Source organism: Poecile atricapillus, chromosome 8, assembly GCF_030490865.1.
Source record: "Poecile atricapillus isolate bPoeAtr1 chromosome 8, bPoeAtr1.hap1, whole genome shotgun sequence".
Taxonomy (NCBI): Eukaryota; Metazoa; Chordata; class Aves; order Passeriformes; family Paridae; genus Poecile; species Poecile atricapillus.
The window spans coordinates 2,342,519-2,354,015 of NC_081256.1; positions in this window are offsets into that span (position 1 = coordinate 2,342,519).

The window sequence follows — 11,497 nt, forward strand, 5'->3', positions numbered from 1 at the left end:
TACAAACAGTAATGATGACATGGTACTGTGCAGGAATTTATAATAGATAATTGCCATTACCTCTTCTATTTAATGCTGACTTGCAACCCAGTGTGTGCATTAACTCCTACAGCCTTCATTAGGGCTTGAGAAAGCAAGTGGGAAATCCTTTACTCATTTTATTCTTTCTTTCTAGTCATTGCTTAACCAAAAGAGTGTATCCCTCAATTTTTCCTTGCATACATTTTTGACAGAACCATTAGAGCAGGGAGATGTATTCTGTAGTCCCAAACAGGAGCATGCTGAAGGATTACCTCTGACCTGAGATCCATCCATTCATGTGTCTAGAACTGCCACTTTCTCCTGACATGGTTTATTGGTTCTGTAAAATAGAAATTCTAAAACAAGGGGGAAAAGGTCACAGCCATGCATTCCCTGCGAATTATTGACATGGACCTGGCACCAGAGGCAGTCAATCAGAAAGATCCATTTGAGTCTGGAGATGTAAAGATTATTTTTAGCATAATTTCCCTAGTGTAGATTCAAGATACTTCTGGAGGCCAGGATTTATCCCTGACAGGCAGAGTTTGCTGAAGAAATCTGAGCTGCTCCAAGGTCGTGGTCAATCCTACCTCATCATATATCAGGACATTTAGTGGGGAGCTTTAACTATAGGGATGTTCATGTTTTCTGAATAAAATTCTTTAATACCAAGATGAATATTTTCTAAGTAATGAAGAAGAGAGAACTTAGAAGTAATATTCAGGTATAAAGTGCGTTTACTATTAAGTGCATTGGACTCCATTAGTTAAAAAATAACTGAAGCAACAAAAATCATAAAGGAAATCATGAAAGAAGAATCTATTTTAACATTATAAAAGTCACTTTGTCATCCATAGAAAATAATTCAGTATGTAAAAACACGTAATTCAGATCCTGTAGCAAACCCCACTGTAGCACTGGTTGTAGGATCAGGGTGTAAGGTTCAAAGTCCTTCATAATTTTATTTTGGGGCATTTTTGTGTAACAGAAAAAATGGGAATAATCTGATACATAATCTGATTGGGTGCCTGTAGCCATGATTCCAACAATGTTAACGTATAGTTAAAATAACCAGCCAACCAAAGTACAAGAATCTAGATTTGATCACATTTAGAAGATGTTTACGTATTACCCAAGAGAATGGCAGCATATTTTCATGTTGGAGAAACGAAAGGAGCATAAGTGTCATTTTAAAGAGGAAAATGGATTTAAAGTACAGCATTCTAGAGCACTTTCTGTGATACACAGAAGTTTGTTATTGCAGACACAGGATAGGAAAAAAGTTTCCAATAGAATGGAAGTAAATTTTTCTGGTGAATATAGAGTAATGTTTTTTTCTGTGTGCCAAATGCAGCAGCAATAACTATGATGTAATTTATGTTTCTTCCCAACAAGCATGAAGTAAACCTGGGCCCATCCTGATTATTTGTTCTTGCTGCATGGGTTTAAACTTGCCTTGGACATCTGACGGCATGAAGAGGATGAGGCAGCATTTTGCTACTGCTTTCACAGGGGTCGTTGCCTTTGTAGAAGTTTGCAAGCATTTCTGCAGACTTCTGCAGGTCAGGAACTTTCCATAAATAAACATGGTGGCCATCAAGCAGAACAAAGCAAACAGCCTGAGAAACGAGTATAAATACAAACATTACCTCCCATATACGCTGCAACTGCTAATGTGTTAATTAAACAGAAGAAAATGTACTTAAATTATTTATTTTTAATAAATGAACCATCTGAATAATAAATTTGTGTGGTCTATTAGCATCGGGAAGGTTTTTAAACAAAAGGTCCTTTTGCAGAAGGAAAAATCACATGAAAGGTGGGGAGAGAACTGTATTTGTTTAAATACCATTAAGAAGCCAAGCAAAGCCAAATAGCTGTAATGGTGGGAATTAATACTGCTGACAGGCTATTGCATTGTCCTGTACACTTTGTGCACAGGGCTGTAATTCCTCTTGGAGAATACAAATGGGAGCTCTGCAAGTGCATTTAAGCCTACAGTGGCTAATCAGAATAATGGAAATGTGCACTCAGCTCCTCAGCTCTGGTGCTTGAATCCTTACACTGAACCCTGCTGCCTTCAAACTCTGCTCCTGTCATACTCCTCAGCTTCCATCCTGTTTTAGGCTGCAGAAGAGGCATGTGGGTTTAATTGTTATTTCCAAAGCAGTTTTTGTCCTTAACCTATTATGAGCCTTAATAAAATAATATTTTATTTAGTAATACATTTATTAAATTTATTAAAATTAATTTCTTTTAGTATTTTGGTTTGTTATTTTTATAATCATAAAACCCTGGGTTTTTATTGTGACAGATCACTAAATAAAATCATGTTACATGCTAAAAGTTAATCTTGCTTAATCACATCCAAGCAGGCCTTTGATGGACACCTGTGTAAAACACTTGTTTGTCTTTTCAGTGCAGGATGAATTACTGGGTGCTATTATCCTTCTTTTATGTTATCCAGTTTAGGTCTTTCATTTAAAACATTCACTTTTAAGACATTTTACATTTTATATAAATAAAATAGAATTTGGAAGCAGAGATAACATCTTTTTTATAGCATTAATGAGATGGTCAGCAGAGAACAAAAAAATCAGCAAATCTATCAAAAGTTTTTCATGAAGGTAACACAGAATTTCCACCTTAACGTTGGATCCAAATTGGGAAAGATACAGTTAAAATTAAAAATTGGAAGTGAATAAGTGTTTTGCCTATAGCCAAAATGTAATTTCAAGAAAATTAAACCAGGAACACACTGAATAAATATATATATTTTTTAATTCTGTGAAGTCTGACTTACAATTAGTTTTTGATGCCTCTGTCCAAAGGTATGAAGACCACTGGGTGTAAGTCACAGCTAAGGCACTGTCTCAGATTCTGACTAGTCAGAGAGATTAATGCCTCCAGCAGAGCCACAACTGCAGCTTCCCACATCCCCTCACCAGAAATTCCCTCCCCTTCTGAAAGTCTGGGCAATGCAGTACCCTTCCAAGCTCACAAATGTACATATATACATAAACATATGTACATTTAAACTGGTGGCTGCTGATTTCAAGTAAGTGACTGTTTTACCTCTGGGATCTCCCCAGTTAATATTTTTAGACTTTTGAGAAATATTTCAATGGAAAAGTAATGAATCTTAACATAATTTCACCCCAGATTCTCCCATTTTCATGTGAGAGTGTTCTTGGTGTCATTCCTGCTGTAAAAGTGACAGCCCTTCTCACCTCTTCTCTCTGGCAATAGCAATTGGGTCCCAGCAGCAGCAGATGAGTTTTTATTTGGTGGCTGGGCAGGCACTGGGTGATCAGAGCTGCCCCAGCAGCACTCAGGACCTGAAGCAGGGCAGGAGAGGGGTGACAGATCATCTGCACTGGGGCTTGCTCCAAACAACATGAAAAGTGAACAGAGGGGGCTTGGCACAAGTGGATAATGCTGTTTGCAGATTATTAGGTCATGAAATTGGTGCTGCTGTGCAACCTGCTGAACCAAGTCCTTTCTTTGGGACCATTTTTCCTGCACTCAGAGAGCCGAAAATCCAGCCTTGTGGAACGCTAGGTCAGCTCTTCATGGGATGAACTTCACGCTGGCTGAACTTGGATGGCATTTTAGGTACCTTAAATATCCAGAGGAAATGAGAACATCACCATAACTCCAGTAGTCCTGGTTCTTGGGAGGAAATGCTGTCACCTAAAGGAACAGCAAGCAAATTCTTTAACTCATTTAACTCTTAACTGTTTCTTCAAAACATTTATTTCTCCTTCCTCATATTTCCTGCCTTCAAACCAACCTTCCTCTCCTACATACAGAATAGTCTGTGAACAGCACAGTAAAGCCGGAGGTGTAAACTGGAACCCCATTGCAAGGTTTATAGCCCGTGTTCATTCATTATATTCTTCTTTTTGCTTCGTACAGACTGTAGGGAAGATGTGAATCCATGTAGGGAGATATTTGAATGTGTGGAGGGGGAATAACAATAAATAGTCAAGGTGACCTTTGAAGCCCAACTAAAAATGTGATTTGACAAAATTTTAATTCTATCTACCCTGAGTGCCCTTTATGGCTCCCATCAGATAGCAAAACAGAATTTCTGTAGGATGTTTTTCATGCTCCATGTCTTCTTCAGAACTTTCTCAGCTCTTATACCTTTTCCTGTGTTCTAGAACTTTTAAATGAAATTTCATTTACTTCACCCTCATTATTTTACATATTAACTTTTCAGTTAATCAATAGTTGCTGTGCCTACTTTCTTCTAGTTTCTGTAAATTTTCTTAATACTTCCTGAAGCTCTAGAACAGTGTCAGATTATAAATTAGGGTAAAGTAGGCTAAAATTTATGAGGTTTTCAAGTTATATTTGTAACAAACACGAGTAATTCTAAACTAACACTTAGAGAGCTTCTGTTTATTTGGCAAAGGACAGCTTTCCTTTTCCAACTCATGGACTTCAAAATGAAAAAACACACCTTTGCAGGAAAAGAATAATCTAATACAAAAATGTTGTCAAAGCTTGGAATCTCTATGTGGTTGTTAACATTTCTGTAGTGTTACCTTTCCTGTAGCTTAATTACCATTATTACATCAGGCTGAACATCAAAAAATGTTGATGCAGGTAAAGATTTTCCACTCACTGTAAAATTTCCTCCTCAAGCTAAATTTGAACCAGTTAACTTTCAATTGCTGCTCTTCATTTTTTTTTTTTGATTGATGATAATTCCTTATAATTCCCTACCTTTTATCCCATGTCTGATTTCTCCTGATTATTATAATAATGTAATCCTATACCATATCTATTTTGCTTTCTTCTGAGGTGTATTTCTCAATAGTAACCAAGTTAGGTTTAGTGCTGCTCAATCGGAGCTGCTTTGAGCTGCTGTGTTTTGGCTCATCACTTAGCAAGAGCTGATCTTTCCAGGAGTTCATCATTTCAGAGGGAATGTAGGTGAAGAGTGCCATCCAGAGCCACCCAGAGCTCCAGGGAAATGGGGAAAACCTGAGTCACACCCAGAGCTCCAGGGAAATGGGGAAAACCTGAGTCACATCCAGAGCTCCAGGGAAATGGGGAAAACCTGAGTCACATCCAGAGCTCCAGGGAAATGGGGAAAACCTGCCTGAGTCACAGCACAGGGGGCTTTCTGCCTACTCTGGGAAATCCAGTGCAATGTGGATTATTTTTGTGTGGAAGAGCAGCCCAGGTTGGATCTGTATCACAGGAAATCAGTGTTCCTGGGTCCTCAGCAGTGCCTCACGTTGTGCTGTTGTTAGCACACAGCTTCTGCTCCAGCTGTGCCCTTTGCAAATCTGAGCCCTTCTCTGCAGGAGAGAAACTACTGTGATTTTTGTGGGTGACTCTATCATACCCTGATGAATGAAAATGTAGTTTGGAAACCAGTCAGAAAAGCTCTTACTGAAAGACAGTGTTTCCAAGGATGATAAATAAAGGAAATATTACAGTAGGGCGATTCAGTGCTGAAATGCATCCACATTGCTATCCATGAATCTCTGAATTTCAGCAAAATTCAGCTGAAACCAAACAAAGGAATTGCAGTCAAGTCCTTCTAAAAAAATGATTTTGAGAAACCCCGAGTGACTTCAGAGAGAAATTACATACACAGAGCAGAGATAGCAGATTCATCATTCCAGGAGCCGAGATGAATTCTTAAAAATATAACCTTATTTGTTGGGTTTGTGAACTAAAGGAAATAAAACCACCAGATTTCACATCCTAGAACCATTCCAAATGCAGTGTCATCTCTTCAGCATAGATATCCACAAAACAGCAATTTTCTTATGGGAAACTCAAATACAGCCAAGGACAGCTCCTGCTTTAGTCACAGAAGACATCTCCAAACCCACAGTGTCCAGACTGCTGCTGGAAAACTGAAACAGGAGCTATTGCAATATCCCCCTGATGTCCTGGATCACTGGGGAAAAGCTTCCAGTTTCCAGAATTACTAATCCTTTAGCTGTGAAAGTGATAAATGTTGCAATTACTCTCAATTTCCCCAAATGAAAAGTTTTAGTATACAAATAAAATGCAAGCCAGGAATCTTTTTCCACATTAAATGGTTCAGAGCCAAACACTGCAAGGGAGACAAAAAGAATTCTCCTAAATGCATTTTGTGAACCAAATTTGAAGTATTCCTCCAAACTCTCCTGCCTGGTTTACACCACCAGGGACACACTGAGTGGCCATTACCAAGAGTAACTCACAGAAATAGTTCATTGGAACACAAGGTATCCTACCCCATTCTCTAAAAATCAAAAAAGATTTTGGCTTCTGCCTGAATGGGGTTGCCCTTACAGTGTCCTTTCCATCCCCTCACTTTCTGGCAATATAGCACAGGACTCCAGATTAAGTATATTCATTTTTTGTATAGACTATAATTGGTGGAACTGCTCAGGTTTGGAAAATTACATCTTGCTACACTTCCAAGGACAGTGCTGGGCTTCCAAGTAATTGACAATTGACTTTTTTTGAGGACTGTAAACTTCAGAAAAGCTTGTGGTAGGCAATGAATTTAGAATGAACTTAGTTGCCCACTGACTCAAATTCTACTGTATATAGACTAACAAAAAAAAAGGAAAAGAAGCAGAGCATTTTCACAGAGCGGAGTTTTGCTGCACAGAATTCAATTTCCCCAGGGAAATTTCTTATCCCCAAAGCTCAATAGTCAAGGATTGTTTAGTAGCTGCCCAACAAGTGACTGACATTCACATTTCATCTGTCTTAGGCAGCAAGAAAATAACTTCTATATTTCAGTTACTTCAGTTTGGAAAGGCTGCAATTTAGATGGGATATTATGAAAAGCCATTATTGTAATACAAAAAAAAAAAAATTAGCTTCTAAAATCTCCTAGAATTTGATAGGTAAAGCAAAAATATGCTTAAAATAAAAAACCAATCATGCAGTATGATATTCTTTCAGCTGCCCATGGGTCAATAAGGAATGGCCTATTCCCTGAGCTGCTCAAAACTTTTCATTAATCAAGAGGAATGTTTACTGTTCCTAAAATGTTTTTAGTAAGCACATCATTATTTTGCCTCCTTTGACTGGAGGTTTGCAGTGTCAAATAAAGTTTCATACTGTGTCAATGAAGTTGCTGGAGGAAGAGTGTAACTCCAAAGTGAAAGAGAAAGCAAATTCCCAGTCCCTGATCCAAAGGGGCCTCCAGCTCTTTCCCATCCACGGGGCTCATCCCATGGGAGCCTCCAAATCAGCACCAGGATACCTCAGGCAGGAGCTCTGTGGCTGAGCAGGACCAGCACAGAGCTCCAGGAATGCTGCATGGGAAGGGAATTCCTGCAGCTGAGCTGCAGAAACACCCAGGGACCACAGCTCAGTCCCAGCAGGATGGACTGGGAGGAAGAGGAGGCTCTGCCTTTCTCCCAGGGACTGAGCCAGTGCTGCAGGGGCACTCTGAGCAGGGAATGCTGGCTGTGGGCTCAGCATCTCAGACAAAACACCCTCCCCAGCCCATCACTGGTGTGGCATCACCTCACACTGTGCCAAGCACATTGATTGATAGGCTGTTCAGAACATTCAAAACAAGCTTTCCTTCTCTCAGCTGTTCCCACCTTACTGAATCAATCAAAAGAAGTGTGATTATATTGTAAATTAAGCACATCAAAAGTGTAAGGTTTCCTTTTTAATTTATATTTTAATTATAAGTGCAGGATCAGCAGCAAACTAGGTAATAAACATAAGAGATGATTTTGATAAGAGACATCAGAGAATGGACATGTTGCCCACTTTAGTTTGACTCACTTTGCAAACAAAACAAACAGTCCCAGCCCACCATGCCCTGTTCACACTGTGGAGCAAACACAGAACACAGGAACTGGATTCCTATCAAGTGACATCAAAGCAGCACATGTGGTCCTGCCCACTCTTGGTGTCCTCCAGCTCTTTCCTGTGGCTCAGTCCAGAGGACCAGTCTTGGGTAAAACTAAAGACTGGAGTTAAATTCATTAAATGGGGTAGTGTGGGCAAAGGGTTCTCAGCATGAAAGCTGCAGTCATTCCATCTCCTCCTATTGCACATTAGCAGAGCAGACCAAGCTGAGCTGGGATTTAGTGGCATGGAGTTAATTTCAAATATTTCTCTCCAAAAACAAACTGCAATCTGACAAAGATTTTGTGATTTATTTTATTTTATTCAATCAAACATTTTAAAAACCTGGAAATGGACAAATAGGATTGTTACCGCTGAAGATGAATAGATCACACAGACACAGGTCAAGGTGTGGTGAAAAGAAGAGCAGAGTTTATTTTTCCCCCCAGGATTTATAGGCTTCTGACCATGGCCAGGGATTGGGTGGTCAGGATAACACTTTCTCACTGCACTGGCCATGAGAGATGTCCATCACAAGATGTGTAACAGAAAGAATGTACACATATCTATGTTTATAGTTACTGTCCTGGGAAAGGCTTTAGAAAACCATGTCAGCAAGCTCAGAAGCTGAGTTTTCAGGGTGACATAGGATATCTAGGTGTCTTTACTATTCTGTAATAATTCATGTTGCAGTCTATAGTCCCTTCTCCCCCGTTTTCCTTATCTGGTAAATTATCTTTCAAGGTAATGTACAGAAGGACCTCCTTTGTGGTGGTAGAGTTTGCACTTACATTCCTCTCCTTACACTCCCTTAAGGAACACTTGTGCATGTTCACAGAATCCCAGGATGGTTTGGGTTGGAGCGACCTCAAATCCCACCCAGTGTCACCCCAGCCATGGCAGGGACAGCTCCCACTGTCCCAGGAGCTCCCAGCCCCAATGTCCAGCCTGGCCTTGGGCACTGCCAGGGATCCAGGGGCAGCCCCAGCTGCTCTGGGCACCTGTGCCAGGGCCCTGCCTCCCTCAGGAGGATCCTCAGGAAGGATTTTTTCCTCATATCTCATGTGAACCCACCTTCTTCCAGCCTGAAGCCATTACCCTTTGTCCTGTCATCTCTCAAGATGTACAAGGTGCTGTCAGGTATTGATCTGATCCATTTAATCAGTTTTCTATCTTGGCTCTGGCACAGCAATTTAGTGATCCCATGCTGACAAGTATTTCTGCATTCTAGGTAGCTTGAATATCACCCAAGCACCTGGACATTTTAAATGTGAATATTTGAAGTTCAGATTCTGTGAACCCTAAAGTGATTAAAATGTAATTTTCAAATATTTATAGGAGTTAAACAAAGACAGCTTGAGCTACATTTCCCATCCAGAAGGAAAATGGTAGAAGTATTTTTACAGTGGTAATCCAGCTTTTCCCATTTTGCCTTAGTGAACATCAACAGTATAGCATGTAGGCAACAGGTCTGCTACCAATTTATTGTATATATTTTCATGTCCTAAATAAACGTAAAAGGATTTTGCATGGTTTTCAGTGCATTTTCAGAAAAAATTATCTCCTGAGGGAAAAAAAAAAAAAAACCCAAAACAAAAACCAAAAAGCCTCAGACTGAATCAAATATTAACAAAAGAGATCCATGATAAATGCAACAGAGGCTGCAGTGAGCAGAGCAGTACAATGGTCTTTGTTTGGGAACTTGTATTCAAGTAAGTCTTGTTTCTATCTATATCTTGTCATACAAATGACTCTTTGACACAGAGCTTATATCCCATCAAAAACTATCATAAAACCATAATTACTACTTCTGGATCATTAATCTGAAATAGCAATATGTTTCTGCATAAATGGAAGTGAGTTAGGAAATTGTGCCAGCCTGTGGTCCCTCAGATGTGTTATAAAACTGTTAATTAACAGAACTGAGACCTACATAAGGTCTACTTAATTCTGTTATCTCAATGAAAAAAGCAAGACTGGGGGCCAGATTGTAATTCTGGCCATGTCAGCACTTCCCTGGAAATTTCAGTTATCCATTCCCTGCTCAGATGTCCTTTCCCTTCTCACTCAGCCTGTGGTGAGATGGGAGCCCAGGCAGGACCTTCAATGCCCACGGCACTGTCTTGTTCTCACTGGGATTTCCCAGGAATGTGTTTGTGCCTAAATACTTTCCAAGGAAGACAAAACACAACTTTCTCTCCCACTCTTCAGTGTTCTTTTTTTCTTTAATTTTTTCTTTTTCTTTTTTTTTTTCTTTTTTTTTTTTTTTTTTTAATTTCATACTGTTATCTTCCAGTATCTCCATCCTGTGCTGCAGAAAAAAATGTTCCCTACAAAAACTGGCCGTGTTCAGTCCTGAACATGAGGTAATTACTGGCTGGTGAATGCAGCACCCTGCCATAATACTTTATAGTTGTGCTTTTGTTGATTAGCATACATAAAAAAGGCATCTGATGAGGTAGCACATTATGAGACAATTATTGGGAATGACAAAGGAGAAAGGACTGAGGGGAAAAATTAAGAAAACTGAAGCCAAGGAGGTCAGAGGTGAAGATATATTGGAAGTGTTATTCATCTTTCCAGATCAGACAGCTTTACATGTGAAAGAACTACAGAATTTGGTCCTGAAGAGAATAACAATGTGTTAGGTTTAGAAAATAAATGAGGTGATTTAATGCTGAGTGCTACCAGAGTTGTCAAATATGGGTTGTTTTTTCACTGTGTTCTGCTATTGCTACTGAATTGTCTACCAACACCTCCCCTGTAAATCTCCTGGTGTGATATTTAAGGAAAAGTAGCAGAAGAGGCTCAGATCCTCCATCATTAGCAGATATGAGAGCTCTAAAGCTATGAAAATAAGGAACTACCAAACTAATCTCAGAGTTATCAGGAGATACTGTTCAGAAGTGATGCTGGTTTCACTGAGTCCAGATTCCAACTACTGCAGAATAGAGGATATTTCAACTCAGATGTGATTAACTTGTAGGGCTACCACACAAGAATCAAGACAAAACTTGTTAGATTACACAAATAGTTACAGCTTTCAAATTATAAATCATATTTCATATAATCAAGTATTGATTACTTAAGACTTCTGAGAAAAAAACTGTTAAATTGTTTCTCATATGAGAAAATATAAATTTGTTTTAGACTTTAATTCCCATAGAACCCTATACCAACATGAACAGCAGGACAGAAAAATGAATGGTGTAATCCTAACCTTCTACCAGTTAAAATCCTGATTTTGCTCTCCAATTGCTAGCATAAAAACTCTAATATTTCATCCTAGATTGTTCCTCACTGTTTTGGAAAAAAATAAAAGCTCTGTTGTAACACAAATATTGAAACCGTAGAAGAAATTTGTTACAGCACTATTGAAGTTATAACAAAGCTGGGAGGAAGGCTCATTTCAGAGCCATGGACTCCAGAGGATCAACCACCACTGATTCCGCCAAGTTTTGCCTTAAAAATTGATATCCAAAGGCTCTGAGCAAAATTTGCAGTGACTTCAATGAGGCCAAGAAATCACATCTCTAAGGCATGCGTGAAACACAGAAGAATGAAGTCCAAAACTTAATTTTCACCACCACTTTCTGTGGTTCTGTTTGACTTTGGTTGTGGTTTTTTTGTTTGTTTTTGG